Source organism: Vulpes lagopus, chromosome 19, assembly GCF_018345385.1.
Source record: "Vulpes lagopus strain Blue_001 chromosome 19, ASM1834538v1, whole genome shotgun sequence".
In the NCBI taxonomy this organism is placed as follows: domain Eukaryota; kingdom Metazoa; phylum Chordata; class Mammalia; order Carnivora; family Canidae; genus Vulpes; species Vulpes lagopus.
In genome coordinates this window covers 30,659,486-30,679,450 of record NC_054842.1, presented here as the reverse complement: position 1 = coordinate 30,679,450, position 19,965 = coordinate 30,659,486, and the positions used below count along the sequence as shown (strand labels likewise).

At 40.4% G+C, this 19,965-nt stretch overlaps 1 protein-coding gene across 7 annotated transcripts in view; it reads right to left on the bottom strand.

The window, feature by feature from the left end:
• The window catches only part of TMEM108 (transmembrane protein 108), a 351,590-nt gene extending 336,268 nt beyond the window's left edge, over nucleotides 1-15,322 (bottom strand). For 3 of the 7 annotated variants that reach the window (XM_041734209.1, XM_041734204.1, XM_041734208.1), the window contains exons 1-4: nucleotides 15,245-15,322; nucleotides 14,575-14,679; nucleotides 8,885-8,982; nucleotides 8,459-8,577 (exon numbers count right to left, since the gene is read on the bottom strand). The gene's annotated coding sequence lies outside the window, so the exon portion shown is untranslated. Of the gene's footprint in view, nucleotides 1-8,222; nucleotides 8,258-8,458; nucleotides 8,578-8,884; nucleotides 8,983-14,574; nucleotides 14,680-15,244 lie in introns of those variants that run through there. The other 4 variants (XM_041734206.1, XM_041734205.1, XM_041734207.1 and 1 more) reach the window with 4 other exon arrangements.
• Between the last annotated feature and the right edge of the window lie 4,643 nt (nucleotides 15,323-19,965).

Below are 19,965 nucleotides of genomic sequence, written 5' to 3'. Positions count from 1 at the left end.
TGATGGGCTCAGGAGGCAAAGGGTAGAGAATGATCAAGCACCCCTTCCTGGGGCTCACAGGAAGGACAGGGAAGTTCACCCAGGCTAGAAGTTTCTGCCCTGCCCTCAAGCATCTGCACCCAGAGTCCTTATCCCTGTAGTAGGACAAAATCTCAGGACTTGGGATCCTGGCTCTCAGCCATCTTTCAGAATCTCTTTACACCGTAGAGAGAACAGATGCCTTTGCTGTTACTATAGAATCTTTATGGAGGGGCTACAAATTCATTCATGATTCTATCAGAATTTAGTTTTATTTTTGTAAAAAAATCACATATGCACAAATTTGAGTTACTTTAGCTTATACTATAAAATTACTACCTTTTAAAATTAAATTTTAATCTGGCAAAACGTGGTTATCTAATATAAATCTTCCTGTTTAGAAAAAAATACGGGTATATGTTAAACCTCACTGGATACAATTCTTTTTCCCTTCTCCTTTCTATTAAAAAAAAAATTCAATAGAGAGGATGGAAAGGATCTTCACAGAGTCAGAAGAGGAGAAATTGCAGCAAATGATTCATCTTTAGTCTTTTTATCTCAGTAGTCAGCAGCTGGGTGAGAAACCTGATCCTGATCACCCTTTAATAATAGACTATATTCTTTCCTCAATCAGCAGTTGCAGAAGCCCTGCTGAACTCCCCTTCTGTCGCTTTCAACAAAAGTTGTCTCTAAGGAAATAGTGATTGTCCATATGTGGCACCACTGTGCTTCTAGCTACTCGAGAAGCATGAGAGCCTTAAATGAATTCCATGAACCAATGGTCTGTTTGTGCTGCCAGAGATCGCACCACTCACAGCTGTAGGGATCCATGGAGCCTGGCCCTTCATTATTACCCTGTCACAGAATTATCAGTAAGGACAGAGCCTTCTGCGATATGAGAATCCATTACCTTGTAAAGTCACAATCATTGGTTCAAATGAAATTAACTCCCCAAGATCAGGGGTAAATGAATAAAATAAACTGTAACACAAAACATTAAGTCTACTTTGTAAGGCACAGTAATCCCCAAAATGACAACATCTATATGGAATTTATTTTTAGAGTCATAAGCCAAGTTATTTTCCTTTGTAGAACTGGAATCTTACAAACCCAGCTGTTGAACAACATTTGTCAAAGATGTCAAAACGTCTTTCAACATTTAGACAGCCACCTAGCTATTATTCCTGTGGGATACATGGGTGGCTGAGAGAATCACGTTTGACAAATGCAAAAAATAAGATATCCATATGGAAAATATAACTCTTCATTTTCCAGTCATCTAGCCCAGCAATTTCCCTATTGGGATGCAGCCAATCCTCCTCAAAAAATGGATTCAGACTTTTTTCACAATTGCTACTGAACATGTAGGCTTCTCAAATAATCTTCCAATTCTTTATTATACACATAACCCTCAAATACTATTTATACTGATTCAAATACTATTTATACTGATTTAAAAATTCAGGGTCCAAATGCTAGAGAGCTCATGTTGTTTCAATCTATACCCCACCACTACTCCTTTCTAGAGAAACTACCAGAACCATAATCATTACTGAGGCAAGCAACCCAGACCACACCTGTTTGGACCAAGAGAGGGCATGACTACCCTCTAAGATTTCTGGTAAAATAGCTTTGACTAGTAGGGATGATAGTTACTACAAAACTATCCTATTCATTTTCTTCCTGATCTGTACACAGACCACTAGATAGGTTGTGGGGACAAAAAGGAAAAGCAGCAACAGGAGTACATGAGGAGAGAAGCCAAAATGGAAATAATGTGACCTGTTAATGGTCAAAAGAATATAGATTGACCAACCACTGGTAGTACAGACACATCCTGGAGCTGCAACAGATCGGGAACAATCTTCCTAGTCCTGAATTAGGTCCTCTCTCTGTGAGTTCTGACCAGACTATACATTCTTCTCATTCTTAAAGGCCCCTGGAATTCTTCCCAACTTGGTACATGTCTAACATTGTTTTATTTTCCCATGCATCCTTTTTCTCTTTATAATACATTCTTATATCTCCTGGTAGTCTACATATAACCTCACAAATTTAGAGGCTACTTTGCTAATATTTGCAATCAGTGAAAGAAAAAAAAATGGCTAACAAAACCTGTCTCCCTTGGATTGCCTTTTAATTGCCCTTGTATTTTTTTCTGCTGCCACATGTAGACTACAATTTATTTGCAAGTAGAAGATTTATAGTGAGTTGAGAATGAAAACCTGGCATCCTATAGAGCTTCAGTAGTCTCTCCATCTTCTGTGGCACTGACAGATTCCCCTGTGTGACTTCTGAGTTGATTCCAAGGCTCAGGGGTCAATTTTTACATTGGCAAAATCTGATTCTTCCAATCCCTATAGAATAAAATTGGCTACCAAAGCTATTCCAGCACTGGGAAAAGGTCAGGTTTTACAAAAAAATTAGTGAGCCAGCCCCCACTAAACTCTTGTACCTTCCCCAACTAATTACTCCTCCCTCCTCAAAAAGATACCACTCATCTCACTAGCAGCCAGTTATTTTCAATCATAGATATTTGGAAATGGGGGTAGAGTGGAGGGATATGTTGGTTGATTCAATGACTTGGTTAAATATGAGTATTTAGTGACCTGGATACTAAACACTGTAGGATGCACATAAATGGACAGAAAAGTTCTATACAACAAAGAATCATTCTATCAAAATGCTAATAGCACTTCCCTTGAGAAGCACAACATTTGGGGCTGACAAAAGCAGGAAAGGAAGGCACACTGAAGACCGGATGGCAATAAGAGAACAAGCAATGCATTCTATCAGAAGTGAAGCAGTCAAGTAAAGGCTAAGGATCATCTCAGCCCCTGTAGACCCCTTTGCCTCACTTCCAACAACGCCCATGATACACAGACTCCCTACTCTCACATTCTCTACCACACAAAACAATCTTGGGCTCAGTTAGATTTAAATTACATCTTTTTAAAAACTGTCTTTATTTTCACATCTTTTCATTTGTCCTAATTATGATAGTTTCTGAGCAACTAATATTGGTAATAGTAATAGATAATATCACTGAAAATTATTCCACATTGCTAAAGGGCTTTATTACTAAATTTGTGCTATGTCTGTTGAAAAATGTGCTTTAAAAACTAATTTTTTAAAAATTTAAAAATATAAAAAAATAAAAATAAAAAAAAGGGGATCCCTGGGTGGCGCAGCAGTTTGGCGCCTGCCTTTGACCCAGGGCGCGATCTTGGAGACCCAGGATCGAATCCCACGTCGGGCTCCCGGTGCATGGAGCCTGCTTCTCCCTCTGCCTATGTCTCTGCCTCTCTCTCTCTCTGTGTGTGACTATCATAAATAAATAAAAATTAATAAATAAATAAATTAATTAAATAAATAAATAAATAATTTTTCAGAGCATAACTCCTTAGAGGTTAAGCTTATGAATTACTACCATCTTACAAAACACTTTCTTGAGCCAAGCCAGGGCTTGGCAGAAGGAAAGGTGAAAATTTTCTTGCCACCTCTCTCAGACTCTTTGTTAAGCTGTAGGCAGTATCAAAAGAGACATCCTGCACAAACAAGCTTCACCACTGAGGGTCAGGCTGTGGAGAGACCAAATGAAGAGAGACAGCTCAGAAACCTTGGATTAAAGGGCAAAGTCCAATATGCAATTCAGTTTTAAATGAGGCAAGGTTTTGAGATAACAAGAGCATACTATCACTAAAAATAAGAGTTTCCAACAAATAGGGTCCTTACTGACTAAAGCTCTATGCCCAGTAGAAATTCCTGGGACTATGAACATGTTCTGTGTCTGCACTGTCCAATAATGGTATCCACTAACTACACGTGGCTATGGAGCACCTGAAATGTGGTTAGTACAAATGAAGGACTGATTTTTAATTTAATATTAATAAAAATAGATACCTAAGGCTAGTGGATACTATATTGAACAAGGTAGGAAAAGGCTTAGACTATGACGTGGGAATGATCTAAGAGGTTATCACATGCAAAAAAAAAAAAATCTTACAATCTTCTGACCACCTGGAAAAATACTTTCTCAGTGTCCTCCCTGCCATCACAAACCACAAGAGCAGTGCTTTTCAAATTATATCATCCATCAGAATCACCTGGAAGTCTTACTGTAAATTTTGTGGGCATCTCTAACAATTGTGGGGACCAGAAATACAGCAAGACTGAATCAAACCTGCCAGGACAGTTCACATCTATTTTCTGCATTGGCCTTGTCTCAGTCAAAATGAGGCTTTCTATTAAAATAATGTAATTGCTTCAGGTCTAGGTGAGGGTTACCACCTCTTTCACCATTCCAACACTGAGTTCTAGAAGAGTAGCAAAAGAACACATGTTATATTAAAACCTTTTATCACTCAAAAGGCATATGTTTAAAGATAAACCCTTCCCATATTCTCGAAGAGAAACAGAAATAAAAAGGTTCTAGAATAAAAACATTTCTCCAAACATTCTGTGGTCTTTATTGTATTCCCCACAAAATCTGTTTTAGGATCAGCAGTCATTTGGGAGGGTATATTTCTTTTCAGGGTTACTTTCTAAAAAAATTTAAATTCAAGTTAGTTAACATATGGTGCAGTACTGGTTTAAGAAATAAAATATAATGATTCATCACTTACATCTAACACCCAGGGCTCATCATCCTCCTTAATGTCCATCAACCATTTATCCCATTCTCCCACTCACCTCCCCTCCAGCAACCCTCAGTTTATGCTCTATAGTTAAGAGTCTTTTACGGTCTGCCTCCCTGTTTTTATCTTATTTTTCCTTCCCTTCCCTATGTTCATCTGTTTTGTTTAAAATTCATGAGTGAAATCATAGGGTATTTGTCTTTCTCTTATTTTGCTTAGCATAATATACTCTAGTTCCATCCATGTTGTTGCAAATGGCAAAAATACTTTTTGATGGCAGAGTAATACTCCATGATGTGGGTGTATACACACCACATCTTCATCATCCTATTCATCAGTCACTGGACATTTGGGCTCTTTCCCTAATTTGGCTGTTGTTGATAATGCTGCTATAAACATTGGGGTGCATATGTCCCTTCAAATTAGCATTTTTGTACCCTTTGGATAAATACCTAGTAGTACAATTGCTAGGTCATAGGGTAGTTGTATTTTTAACTTTTTGAGGAACCTCCATACTGTCTTCTACAGTGGCTGCACCAGTTTGCATTCCCACTAATAGTGCAAAAGTGGTCCCCTTTCTCTGCATCCTCATCAACATCTGCTGTTTCCTGAGTTGTTCATTTTAGTTATTCTGGCAGGTGTGAGGCAATATCTCATTATGGTTTTGATTTGTATTTCCTTTTAGGGTTACTCCTTTATGTTCTTTGGTCTACTTATACATGAGTCATTTTTTTTTTAAAGATTTTATTTATTTATTCATGAGAGACAGAGAGAGAGAGAGAGAGAGAGAGAGGCAGAGACAGGCAGAGTTGGAGAAGCAGGCTCCATGCAGACAGTCCGATGTGGGACTTGATCCGGGAACTCTAGTATCACACCCTGAGCCAAAGGCAGACACTCAATTGCTGAGCCACCCAGGGATCCCTACATGAGTAATTTTAACATTAAGAGACCACCCCATCAAGAATAATTCCTTAGATGTGGTATACGTACACATATGCACACACACACACAAATGGAATATCACAGCCATAAGAAAAAAATCTTGCCATTCATGACAATACCTAGTAGGTATTATGTTAATAATAAGCAAAATACATCAGACTGAGAACGACAAATACTCTATGATTTCACTTATGTGGGAATCTAAAAAACAAAACAAATGAATAGACAAAGTAGAATCAGACCTGTAAATACAGAGAAAAAACTGCCAGAGGGGAAGGATAGAGGAGGATGGGCTTAAATGGGTGAAGGGGAGAGGGAGATACAGGCTTCCAGTTATAGAAGGAGTAAGTCGTGGGAATAAAATACACAGCATAGGGAATATAGTCAATGCTATAATAATAGCATTGTATGGTGACAGATGGTAGCTACATTTGTGGTGAGCACAGCAGAACATATAAAGAAGCTGAATCAATATGTTGTACACCTGAAACTAACAACATTTTGCGTCAACTATACTTAAATTTAAAAAAAAAAATTTATAAAACAATTTCCTTGACTTTTCTTCTCAACCTTCTTTCTGCCCCCTTCACTCCCCCCTTTCTTAACTTTCCAAATGAAAGCCCTCATTCAGAATATATTGCTACAATGAATAAGGGCATGAAGCTTTCAAATAAAATCAGAATCAGTACTGTTCATTATTTCCCCTGCCACTAATGCTTTTCCCTTCTTCAAACTTCCAATATTTCTCAGTTAATACTTTTACAAGAGTGATCCTTGGGTCCTGGAAATTTGGGGAAACAGTGTTTCTTCACATTATAGAGCCCCCATGTAGTCATACAGTAATATGTACATCACTTCCTTAGGGGCTGAGTTATTAATCCGGTGTTTCTTTTGCAGGTAGGGAAACTATCAAAGTTAGGCTAAATGGTTAAAATGCAGTCCCAGAAAAACTCAGACCAAGATTCAATCCCTTCAGCAGTATTACTTCAGCAGTGGTTCTCAACCAGGCAATTTCCTACTCCCAGGGCACATTTGGCTTTGTCTGGAATCGTTTTTTGACTGTGGGGAGTGCTACTGGAATCTAATGGGTAGAAGCCAAGGACCCTACCAAATATGCTACAATGCACAGGACAGCTCCCACCATGAAGAACTGCCTGGCTCAGAATGTCAACAGTGCTCAGCTCCTCTGGCAATTCTAGCATTACTTTCTTTGGCCCCCTAATGAATAAAGAATGGTTCCCTCTACAATTTGATCCTTGTACAGTATTTACACCGAAACTTGCTGTCAAGTGCCATTTCTGGCATTCTATACTTTTTAGTTACTTTAAAAATACAAGATACAGGGGGATCCCTGGGTGGCTCAGCGGTTTAGCACCTGCCTTTGGCCCAGGGCGCGATCCTGGAGTCCCGGGATCGAGTTCCGCATCGGGCTCCTGGCATGGAGCCTGCTTCTCCCTCCTCCTGTGTCTCTGCCTCTCTCTCTCTCTCTATCGTAAATAAATAAATAAATCTTTAAAAAAAAAAATACAAGATACATGGGAGCCATAGAGGAAAGTGAAGACAGCTAGTAAAAGCTGGTTTCTTTCCTTTAATGAGAAAACCTAGCAAAGACTGGGTTTTTGCATTAGCAACCTCCAGGCCCTGAGCTGTGGTCTATATCTGGCTGCTCACCTGGACTCTTCGGGTGTTGACGAGCTTTGCAGCTGCCTTTTCTCTGCTTTGCTTATCTCTAAGCATGTGCATCACTCCAGAGCAGTAATGATGTATGCTTATGGGAATCTCCAGAGATCTACAGCCCCTAATTGTCTATTCTGTTCAGTAAATTGTACTCATTACCGAGCCATGTGAGCCACTGAAGGATATCAGCCTTTCTTGGGTACCCTCTGTATGAGCCTGAGTAATGGGATATTATCTGCCAAGGGCTCTACAGTATTGAACGGAGATGCTTAAAACAATCCTCCATACAGTTTTTCAGGTGAGTACCTTTTTTTTAAACCTGTCTCTTTCCTAACCATCCCTTAGCTCTGCTTAGATCTGTATTAATTATAATTTTCAAGGAGTCTGCTTTTAGTTTAAGCTCTTAAAGCCAGGAATCTCAGAAAGGTTATGATGTCCTTTCAACCCATCCTTCCTAGACCTCCACTTGTACTGTGGGAAGGAATCCCAAATAGTAAATTTCTCCCTCTGGTCTCAAAAATAATCAGCACGAATGAAAATCCAAAACCAACTTTGATTATAATGCTCCCAATACCCATATCCATTATACTAGGGACTGCAAATAGAGAGACGTGAATGGACACGTAGCTTCCCATGAAACTGGCTAAAATAAAATGAAACAGACAGAACCACATGTCTGCTAGTGTTATTATCCAAAGTGGGAATCATTAATTCTCTAGTAAGTTGTTTCCTTCCTGGAAAAAAAAAATTAATGATTAATGAAGGAAGAGTCAAGCAAAGTAAGCCATGGAGGAGGAAGATGCTGGGAGAGGGGAATATATGCCAGCAGAGGTAACACTAGGATACCGCTACACAAAAAAGGCAATCAGCCTGATTCCCTTCCCTACTATGTATGTCAGGAAGGTCAACCAGCTCCTCCCATATAAATCGCATTCTGTACAAACTCACTGAAAATTCCTCTGCTGAGATACTTCCATGCACAGCTTCTATCCCATCACCTTGATGAATCTTCTCTTCATAATTGTTGATTTGTATGGTGTCTACAAGTTGAATCGATAAGTGCTTCTGGGAAACTTTTAAAGACACAGCATTTCATTGCACTGACTCAAAGAGGCTAGTGAGACAAAAGCCTCTAAGACTTAGTAAAACCAGAAAAACAATGGCAGAGAATGCCTTTGACTTACCCTGGAGTAAAGGGTGTGAGAGCCTTCAAACGCACTTACATCCTCATGACCCATCAGCTCTGCTGCTTTTCACCACTCACTCACTTCTGCATGTTGGACCACCACTGACTGATCACCAACTGCCAAAGACAAAAAATAAACGAATGCATTAGGCCAGAAGATCCACAACTTCAAATCCAGAGCCACCGCTCAGGTGAATTTGTGAGTGCTTAACACATAGACTCAAATACATAGAACGACTCAAGCTCAATAAAAGTTTATTTCTGGTTCCTATATACATACTGAACAAACAGGTCAATCAGTGGAGTGGTTCTCACTGACACAGTGATCCAGGCACCCAGCTAACAAATGTTCTGCCATCTTTTTCAAAACTTGATTTAAAAACAAACAAGCAAAAAAACAAAAAAAAAAACAAAAAAACACAACCTGATTTCCAAGCTTGCCTTGGGAATCTTCTCCATTCCAGCCAGCCAGGAGTGGAAAACATCATGGAAGCTCACATGGGCAGTTTCTGTGTTTTTTTCCTGGAAATGAATGTGACACTCTTGCACTTCCATTCACATTCTGGTGGCCAGAATCAGTAATACAGCCACACCTAAGGCCATGGGCTGCTGGGTAGCTAGTGGTTACTATTTATCAGATAAATTGGCTCCAGCCCAACCAAGACGACAACACTACAGATAACACTGTTTGGTACAGCATTCTGGGTAAGAGGTGAGCACAATAACCTTGACTTACTTAACAACTGAGTCTTAGTTCCCTGATTCTTTATCTGTAGAATACCTCTTTGCTCACAGAATCAATGTGAGACTTCAAATAAGACAAAGCAGCACTTCTCAGACTTTAATGTGCACATATAGCAACTAGGCATCTTGAAATGCATTCCAATTCAGTAGGTCCTAAGTGAAGCCTGAGAATCTGCATTTCTCATAGGCTACCAGGTGATACCAATGCTGTTGTTCTCTGACCACACATTAAGTGAAAAGGAGACAGAGAATATTTTTGTAAACCAGAAAGTAATTTGCAGATATAAAGAATTACCTTGGCACCAACTTTGATTATAATTCCTAAGTAGCCAGCACTTTTAGGAAATGCTTAGTGGTACCATATAAAATTTCATAGAATCACAGGATTTTAGACATGGAAAGAATTTAAGTGATCACTATCCCCTCTTATTTTCTAGACAAGGAAATAAATTCATAGATGTCAATAATGCCCCCCCCCCCAATCTCACAATTAATTAGCAGTGTACTGGGAATAGAATGTAGAAATTTTGACTTTTTTTCTATTACATAAACTCAATTGATAGCCTTCGGAAAAAGGGTAATTTTCTTCTGCTAAAACAAGAACAGATACTACTCTGGCCCATACCCAAAAAGGTACCAGAAGGTAGTATTCACCAGCTTGGGTCACCATGGTACTAAGTGTAGGCAACGTGACACAGAAAAGACGTTAGGAAATTTTCAAGCAGATATTCTTTATAATGTAGTGATCATCACCAAAGTTACGTTTCACATGTCCAAAATAGGACTTGAACACAAATTAACTTCTGTATATGCTCTAGCAAAAACAATATTTTGAATTTATAAAAACTCTGAGTCACTACTATTTGGAGGACAATTAGAAAAAGAATTTGGGGTTGCAAATAGTAAAGAGAAATAAAATTATTACCAACATGCAGCAGTTTCTATGGCAAATCTTGAGGACAAAGAAAGGAACCTTAAGATTTTTTTTATCCCTGACATGTATGCTATTTTTGCATCTCTGAGATCATAGCAAGTCCTAGGAGCTTATAGTAACAAACAGTGCAGTGAAGGACCTCAGAAGTGAAAAATAGGAGTCAACCCCCAAATCATAAGTCAGAAAAGCACTGACTATCTGGAAATCAAATCAGACTGGGTGAGGAAGGAGGTTCTTACAATTCATGTCATCTTCAATGAAGCAACATGAATATGAAAGTGTTTTGATGAAATCATGAGGGAGTACTTACTGGGCAAGCAATGATAAATGGAAATCAATACTTGCACATCCATTATTAATTTAAAATGAATAAAATACTATTAGCATCTTCATTTTGTGAGCCACTCTAAACATTTTAATAAAGGTAAAAGGTTCTAAGAACTTCCATAGGTTTACTTCTATACTCTACCCCCAACTTTCATCCACTATCATGTCTTTAGCTCCTCAAAAATTTTCCCATCCCGGCAATTTTCCACGACCTACCCTAGATTCTAGAATTTCTACCCTATTTTTGTGCCATAGATTCTACTCTCCTTGCCCCTTACCCAGCTTTGGCAGTTGTTAAAGCCTAAGAAACTCCTTCTCAGAATAATATGTTAAATGTTATAGGATTACAAAAGAAGCCTATTATATGGACATATTTCTTTCCGCATAGCACTCAGGTTCCATGAACCTAATATAAGAATATCTGATTGGTAAATGACTCTTCTAGGAAACAGTATGCAAAAAGTTTTAAAAACACAAAGATGCACATAAAGAATCCCATGCAGGATCAGTCAGTGAAGAATGAGCTGCAAAGAAAAGCCTGACCTTGAATTTCTACCCAAACTCAACATTATTCATGCTGTGGCTTTAAAATGCCACATTAAGGAATTACTCTGAGACTTTTCTTGGCTCTGGCCCTGTAGACACAGCATATTCTGAGTCCTGATGGCAACTGGAGAAAGGCAGCTTTGGAAAAGGAAAGATGGAGATGAGTTTGAGCTTTGGTCCTAGTTCTCTGACCAGTTCTCTACCACTGACTACTTCTGTTAGCTTGGTCAATCACTCAGTTCTGAGTTGATACTCTGCCTATAAAATGAGAAAGCTGAGTTAAACCACCTTTAGGGTTTCTTCCAACTCTGAATTATTAGGATTCTAAGACAATACACAGTCATTTTTCTGGGAAGAAATATTAGTGAGATTTCTTTTTGCCCTAGGCTCACAGTATGAAATTACCTTCTATATGAGAATTTTTCAGAGGCTTCAAAAATACCTTACGAGTCACCCTGCCACAGAATAAGACTTGGAAGAGATTTTAAGACATTCACCACCCCAGCAATCCCAGTGATCAGGTGAGAAAACGAAGGTTCAGAAAGGCAGAGATTTATTTGAGGTAACATAATGAGGCAATGTTAATGGACTGTTGTAACTACTGCCATCTAGCACCAGCAGGATTTTAGGATTCGGCATTGGTAGTAAAAACCAGCTCATCAGTTCTTTTGGAGACAGAAATAAATCTCAAATAAGCTGAGCCATAGGGAGGGAACTGCACGAGGAAGCAGATGACTGGGGTAATGACACCCAGAGGCAGCATCCTGTAGCTCAGGCAGAGTCAAAACTGAGGTTCTCATATAGATTGTAACTTCACTGACAAAAGTACTCACCTCTTTCAAATATCATGGCTACAAAACCCATCTCAAAAAACACTAACAAAGAAAGAATAGCTCTTTCGTAAGAGGAGAATAGATAAATGAATTCTGGCTAACAATCTTAATGAAACCAAAATTCAAGATTTGAAAAATAACAATCTTGAAAGGACAGCATTAGCTAAGAAAAGCTTAAAATACTTGTTAGGAATAACTAAGTTTTAGAAGAAATTGATTCAGAATAACTTTGACCTACCTGGACAGCCCCACAGTAAAGTAACAACTAGCACTGTTGTTACTAATACTCTGACCACTACCTTCAGAGCATGTAATTACTGAATATTGATCAGGTTTAAAAGTCACATGTATATTTCCATAGTCCTGTCCATACATAGACTAGTTTTATGTGCAAAGAAAACCATGAAATTGTGAATTTTGACTGAATCAGGATTTCAACCTCATGTTCAATTAACCAACGTGTATGCCAAGAGCTTTTAAAGCCTATGATAAAATGCTTAATTGTCAGTTTACCCTCTGCCTTTTCCCCTATACACAACCAGCAAAGTAACTGTACCCATTCCTCAATCCCCACAACACACATTATTCATAACTAATATAAACAGTTCTGGCTTCAAAACTTTTTATTTCCTTTTTTCTTTTCTTTTTTTTTTTTTTAAGATTCTTTCTGAGATAGCCTTTCAAAATCTAAAAGCTACACATTACTGGTTTGCCAGCGCTGTTTCATCTCCTCCAGGAATTCTAGAGACAGCAGTGCCATCTACAGGTAGGGAGGGCACAATTTATTTCTGGAAGCCTATGGGCGACATGAGCCAAGGACCTGAAAGAATGGCAGGCTAGATTGTGTCTTTGTGAGCCTTTCTTTTCTAGAACATTTAAGAAACATAACTGATGCTTACAACCTGAGAAGCAATCTCGGCAGCAGTCTCCATTGTGAAGGGCAGCGCCTGTGGAAGCCACATAAAGCCTAGCCAGGCGAGCCAATAATGAGCTCTGCCTGGAAGTGTCTCCTTAAGACTCCAAAGGCAAGCAATAGAACCTCACTGAATTAAACATTTCCAGGCTCTCCTCTTCCCCCAGTGCTTCTGTATCAGATGATCTCACCCATGCTCCCACCTGTGGCAATGTTATCCTGCTTTATCTTACAGCATGCGTCTTAGCAAAGGTGCTCAGACTCATCTCAACATGAAGGCTCTTATATTTACACAATGTGACACAGATCCTGCTCAAAGGACACTATTGCTTAAGTATGCAGGTCGGGCTCTAATCTCTCTCATTTGCTCCCCATCCTCCCTGTTCCTGACCCAGGGGACAGAAATGACAGAAAGGAAATTATTTTGTTGTTGCTTCGAAAGCAACACTAGTGGGCTTTCATTGAATCAGAAAATAAAACCTTATCTTATAGGTCACTGAGATACACTGCTTCCCTCAAAATAAACTAAGCCAGCCAGTCTTTCTCTTTTCCCTTGTATAAACCGCTGTCTCTCTTCCAAACACTAAACGTAAACATACTATGACCTTTACAGAATTCATATAAAAATGACATTTTTCTAAATATAAAGGCATATCTTCTCAGTATACCACCTACTCCACCTTCAGAATTCCTTCTCCCCCATGCCATCTTAAAAAAAAAAATCAATAAATTGAATCATTCTCACTAATTTACCTTATATTCTAATCTATGGGGTAACACTCTATAGTCACTTTACTAGGGTCATTTGTTACATTCCCAAAAAGCTTTGCAGCAACTTTACTTTCATTATCTCAGAAAACCATCAAAAAGTTGATTTGCTATAGCTGATAAATGTCCCGATTCCCCTAATAAATTTAAGTGTTCCTTCTTCACTTCGTTTCAACTTGCCAAGCAAACGGATTTCTTAGTGAGTGTGGGCATCTCACAGGCATGAGGTGTGTCTTGGGTGTTTGAAAAATCAGAGTTTCCTAAAGAAACAAAACTTTGCATGTGGGCAGGTAAGAGTAATAAAAGGGCTTTGAAGGAGTCTCTAAGGAATCAGGGAGAGCGATTCTTCTCCATCTCACACCAGAATAAGTTCCAAATAGATCACGCTGAAACTCTGATATCGGGTAAAAATCTTCCTAACCACCGAAGAATCATTTCTTACCAAGTAGACTACCAGATAAACCCAACAAATAAGTGGAAAGCTGAAAAGACTTTTTAACATTTCATTATAAGATATACGGTATGCCCGTGCTATTACAGGTCTGGGCAAATAGAGGAGGAGAGCAGATGCCTTGCACACAACCTCCCTTTTTAAAGTATGACTGAAAGAAGACATCCTTCCATCCCCAACACACAAATCGTTTTTGGAATCCAAATGGTCTTCCAACAAGCACTTTTCAAAGAATTAAGGAGGTCTGAATAGGTGTAATTTACACCAAGCCTTCCCTTCTCCTTATAGGCCATTAACAGGCTCAAAATAATTACTCTCTTCAGCCCAGAAAGACCTCGGTTTACAGAGATCGCTCCCCGCTCCCCCCGCTCCCCCTCCCCGGAGGCCCCTCCAGCCCCTATCTTCTTGAGGAGAATCTCAGTGTGATGGTCTGGTCTGCAGTTCACTGCAGGCATTTCCCTCCTCACAATTTACCAGTCATCAGTTTCTCTGTATCTGTAATTCCTTATTGTAGCCTCTCAATTAGACCTGCTCCTCATTCAGACCAGTGCCCAACTGCCTTAAAAAAAAAAAAAAAAAAAATTTTTTTTTTTTTCACCTCTTAACGAAAATCTGGATTCCCTTGGCAGGCAGGCTGAAAGCGTTCAGTCAGGTTCGGTGCCACTCTGGGGGGAGAGCCGGCGTGCAGGTCCGGAGAAGCCTTCTACGGGCAACACTTGGGCTCGGTCCAAGGGTCGTGCCCCCCTCCCCCCCACGCCCGCCCGCACAGCTGCGCTAGGAATTCGGCGTCGCTCGCCGCCGGATTAGTTCGAGTCCCGCGGCTCGGCTAAAGTGACACATTTTCCCCCCCTTCCTCCTCACATGCGACAGGTCCCACCGCATTAAAGCCATCTCCTCCCGGGCCCCAAGCCCAGGTCCGGAGTCCGCTGACGCCCCCGCCCCACCACGCTCACCCTTTACCTGGGGAGGGGGCCCGACCAGCATCCCTCCAGGCGGGAAACAAAGGCAGAGACGAGGCTGCCAGGGGGGCAACTCCCCTCGGGCGGGCTCGTCACCGTGGTGAGGAGAGGAAGGTGCATGGAGAGGGCAGGGAAAGGGAAACCGAGGCACCCCACGGGGGTGGCTGAGCCCGAGTCTGCATTCTACCCGAGGCAGAGCTCCCGGGGCGGACCCCAGACTTCACCCTTCAATCCCGCCCGGCCCTGCCCACCCAGCTAGTCAGCGCTGGCGGCGGTAGGGGCAGGGGGAAGCCCCGCCGCCGCGCTTACCTCAGGAGAAGCGCTCCGGCTCCCTCCGACGGCTCCGGAGAAAGCCCCGCCGCTCGCGCACGCGCACTCGCGCTCTCGTGCCTTCGCGCCCCCGCGCGCGCCTCACAGCCGGGGCTCTGCCCCGCCCCGGCCCTGTCCGTCAGAGTCCGCGAGAGCCAATCGCGGAACAGGACAGGCCCGGCGCCGGTCACGTGGCCTGGCCAGCCAATCACCGAATTGCCCTCGGCAGCACCCGCTCCGATGTCCCTGGGGGTTCGGTTGCTACCGAGCCGAGCCGGTGCGAGGCCGGCACAAAGGGCTGAATCTGTTTTCCGGAGCTGTTTCTGCTCGATGAATGAATGAATACGTCAATTGGTCTCTGAAATTCTAAATATTAATAGCAGTCACCTGGATATCTTGTTAGAAGGAGGATTCTGATCCAGTAAATCTGGAATGGAAACCCGAGTTTCTGCCTCACTAACAAGCTCCAGATGGTGATGATGATGCTCCTGATCTAGGACCACGCTTTGGGTAGCAAGATTTTAAGGGCACCTGTCAGAAAATGGTTATAGCCCTTGTTCCATCGTATCTGAAAGTTTCACAACCTTTTCTGTTCCTTCAGTAATGGAAAGCATTCCAGGGACTCAGTAAACATGGGGTGCCCTGATGACACTTGTAATTTGGCACTGGCTGAGGGAAAGGGCGTTTAATTCCCATGTCACCTACCCCTAGTCTGTGGGGTAGCAATCTCTGCCAACTTGATGGCTGGAGTGTGGAAACTAGAAGTAGTAGAGAACACTAGGTTTACTTTCATTCTCAGGTATTCAGCATGTGTGTCTCAGTAGCACTGTGCTAGACCCTTGGTCAGAGTAGGTACATAAGTAATTTTTGCTTTCTGGAAATTTACATTCTGACATAAGACTATACAGGCAAGCTCAGGAAGAAGCATATAGGAAAACCATGCAGGGAGCTGTCGGTCTCAGCATCTTGAACAATTCAGGCACAAGCCAGAGAGTTTGTAAAATAACCTACCTTAGGGATCTTAAAAATTGCCTAGACATCCTTTGGCCAGTAATACCAGAGTCTGGAAGTCAGGGAGCCCATTGCTTCTCTGCCGCCTCTCAAAACTTGACCTAAACCTCAATGTGTTCAGCCCTGCGGGCTAGAGCCTTTGTTGTTCAGCAGAGTCAAGCTCCTGTTATCCAATAGTGTACCAAGGTGCTTCAAAGGCCTAAGTGCTAAATTCTCCAAAGCCTTCTTGCCCCAGCTCTTCAGACCAGGTGGTATGGCACTGCTTCCACCAGTTTTCTGTACTATTCAAGATGATCAAACTGCCACGTAGAGAAAACTTCACCTTTGTCAGTGTGCCTTGGCCCTTTCTGGTTTATCAACTCCAGGAGTGAAGCCCTATTAGCAATCTTTGCTTCTCACAGAGTCTGCATCAGAGATGGCTTAGCACAAAATCCAGAGTTACAGGGAATACATTGAACCTAGAGCAACAATGGTGCTGGCTATATCAAGAGTAAAGAAATATCTAATCAAGAAGAATCTCTTTAAAAGTCTCAAAGTTTTTTTTGCTATCATTAAACCACTGTATTTCAGCCTGGCTGTATAGTAAAACTTTTAAGGAAATAGATTTTTGGGTCCTGTGCCTAGATATTCTTTTTTTTTTTTTTTAAGATTGATTGATTGATTGATTGATTGATTTAAGACAGAGACATAGGCAGAGGGAGAAGCAGGCTACCTGTGGGGAGCCTGATATGGGACTCAATCCCATGACCCCAGGATCATGACCTGAGCCAAGACATTCAACCACTGAGCCACCCAGGTGTCCCCAGTCCCTAGAGATTCTGATTAGGGTAAGGACTGGAGCCTTAGCAACTGTAGGTCCTAAAAGATCTACAGGTGGTTTGTATCCAGCCTTGCTTGAGAAAACTGGTATAAGCTGCCAGGTTGATGGACTCGTTCTTTAACAAGGGAAAACCAATTCTGCAACACAAATTACTAATGACATAAAGACTCTGGAAAGAGGAAAGTTTCCACATAATTTATGAGAATAGATTTTTTTTAAGGCCAAAAATAATTCACAGGTAATAGATACTCCAATCCTATTCAGTGGAACAAATTGAAAAGCCATGTCCACAACTAGGTTTAATTCCAGTTAATTAACTAAATATTTTTTTAAAAGAACCTATCACCTTTTAACCACACTAATCAACTCTGTTGATATCTTCACATGTTTTATGCTTTTCTTACCTAAAAGCAAATTTCTATGTGAGTATTATTAACAATTATTCTCTAAGGCTTTTCCCAAAGTGCAACAGAATAACCTGGAGTATTTGTTAAAATGCATATTCCCAGCAGCCCTGTCCTGAACTTCCTCTATCTAGCCTCTCATGTAACAATTCTGAAGCTGCACTAAGTTACATTTTAGCCCAATTTACACCTCCTGATACAGAACATACATATTATTGGCAAACCCTCAAGTAAAATAGAAGAGCTATTAGTTTAGTTTGCCATGGTAGCTAAATAAAACTTATTTTAAAGAATCCCAAGAGATTCTTTATTCTTTTTCCTGGGTTTTTGCCAAGTTCTGTCATTTTGTGAAATAAAGAGATTAGTGCCTGGATCTTAGAAAGCTTTTGTTGGGCAGCCTGGCTGGCTCAGCGGTTTAGCGCCGCCTTCAGCCCAGGGCCTGATCCTGGAGACCTGGGATAGAGTCCCATGTCAGGCTCCCTGCATGAAGCCTGCTTCTCCCTCTGCCTGTGTCTCTGCCTCTCTTGGTCTCTCATGAATAAATAAATAAATAAAATTTAAAAAGCTGTTGTTGCACAGAGTTTTCCTATGGAGTGATATTTGCAGTAGTGGAGTATGACCTAGTTTTTAACTGAATTAGTGAGGTCCCTTCAGAACACTGTTCCAACAAGAACCTCCTTGCTTGGAAGTGACTTTATTTGTCACATCAGAAAAATGGAAGCCTGACGTAGGAGAATACAAACTAGCTTCCCTCCTGCTCTGACACTTTTAAAAATATGTTTCACAGTATTCCAATAGGGTAGAAACTTTTCTCACCTTGTAACTTGTAGCCTTATCTACTGAGTAAAATAGGACAGTTTTCACTGATATTTAACTAGCATGAATAATGTAAATTTTTAAGAAGAAAAAAGCATTTATTTTTCTCTTTGTGACTGTCATCATTACAAAAAAAAAAGCAACAAGAAACAAAGAGATTCATGCTTGAGGTTAAGAATTTGAAAAAAGAACATCCAGGCTGTCATTAATTTTTCTGTTTTTCAGTGGGCCTGTTTTGCATACATAAACTGGCTATCCTATCTCAGGAAACGGATATGTGTGTATCTGATTTAAATCATGAATTAGCTTCAACCAGTCCCCTTTAACCCCTAGATATTGCTTAGAAAGAGATTTAAGTTTTCTTGAAAAGAGAAGAAATAAGATGAAAACCTCCAAGTCTCCAAGAATCTACCCATTGCTCCATTAAAGATCAGAACCCCTGTAGACTTCTTTATAATTGCTAATTATGTTTTAATCTCACTATAGATGAATAGTATCTCTAAACTTAATTGATTTCAGTCATGAGGACCCAATATTACCTAAGATTCTAGTCTTCATCTCTCATGTAAATCTGGTCAGGATAACATTTTATATCTATGTATCTGTGTTTTAATAACTATTACCTTTTTGAGGGGAATGCCTGGATGGCTCAGTGGTTGAGCATCTGCCTTAGGCTCAGGGTGTGATCCCGGGTCCAAGGATCAAGTCAGCCATCGGACTCCCTGCAGGGAGCCTACTTCCCCTTCTGCCTATGTCTCTGCCTCTCTGAGTCTCTTATGAGTAAGTAAATAAAATCTTAAAAATAACTGGTACTTTTTTTTTTTTCACTCAGCATAACTGTGTAAAGATTTAACCTAACATACTGGATATCTTTTAGATAAGTTCACTTTCTTTCTTTCTTTTTTTTTTTTTTAACTTTCTTTATATTCTCTATAGGATTTATTCTATAATTCATTCTATAGTTTATTATACACAAAGAATATAAATAGTCTTTTTATATTTTTTATAAAATAATCATATTTAAAATATATGTATATAACAACATACATATTGCTATGGTATGTCTCTCCATACTTCCCCCAACTTAAGAAATAAGACATTTTTAATACAAAGAGTCCATGTATTGCTCCCAACAAATTGTTTTAGATGAAGATATCACGATATCACAGTAAGCTTTGCTACAGAAGACAGAATGGTTTATGGAAGGAAATACTGTACTGTATGCATATAATAGAAAACAAATGTAAATGGGTAAAATTTTTACTGAATATTTGGAAGTTCCAAAACTGATATAAAAAAAGATAACAGAGGGACGTCTGGGTGGCTCAGCGGTTGGGCATCTGCCCTTGGCCCAGGGCATGATTCTGGAGTCCTGGGATCAGGTCCCACATCGGGCTCCCTGCATGGAGCCTGCTTGTCCCTCTGCCTATGTCTCTGCCCCTCTCTCTGTCTCTCATGAATAAATAAATAAAATCTTAAAAAAAAAAGATAACGGAGCTGGAAATTTCAACCAGTCTAATACCTGTGTATTATAATTACAAGAATGAACCTGGAAAGCAGGGAACTTTTACAAGATACTACCAATAGTTTGGAGCCAAGAGATGAGGCATCAGGTCTCATTCACTCCATGAAAACACTACATGTTCTCTTCTTTTAGCTCATTTTAACAG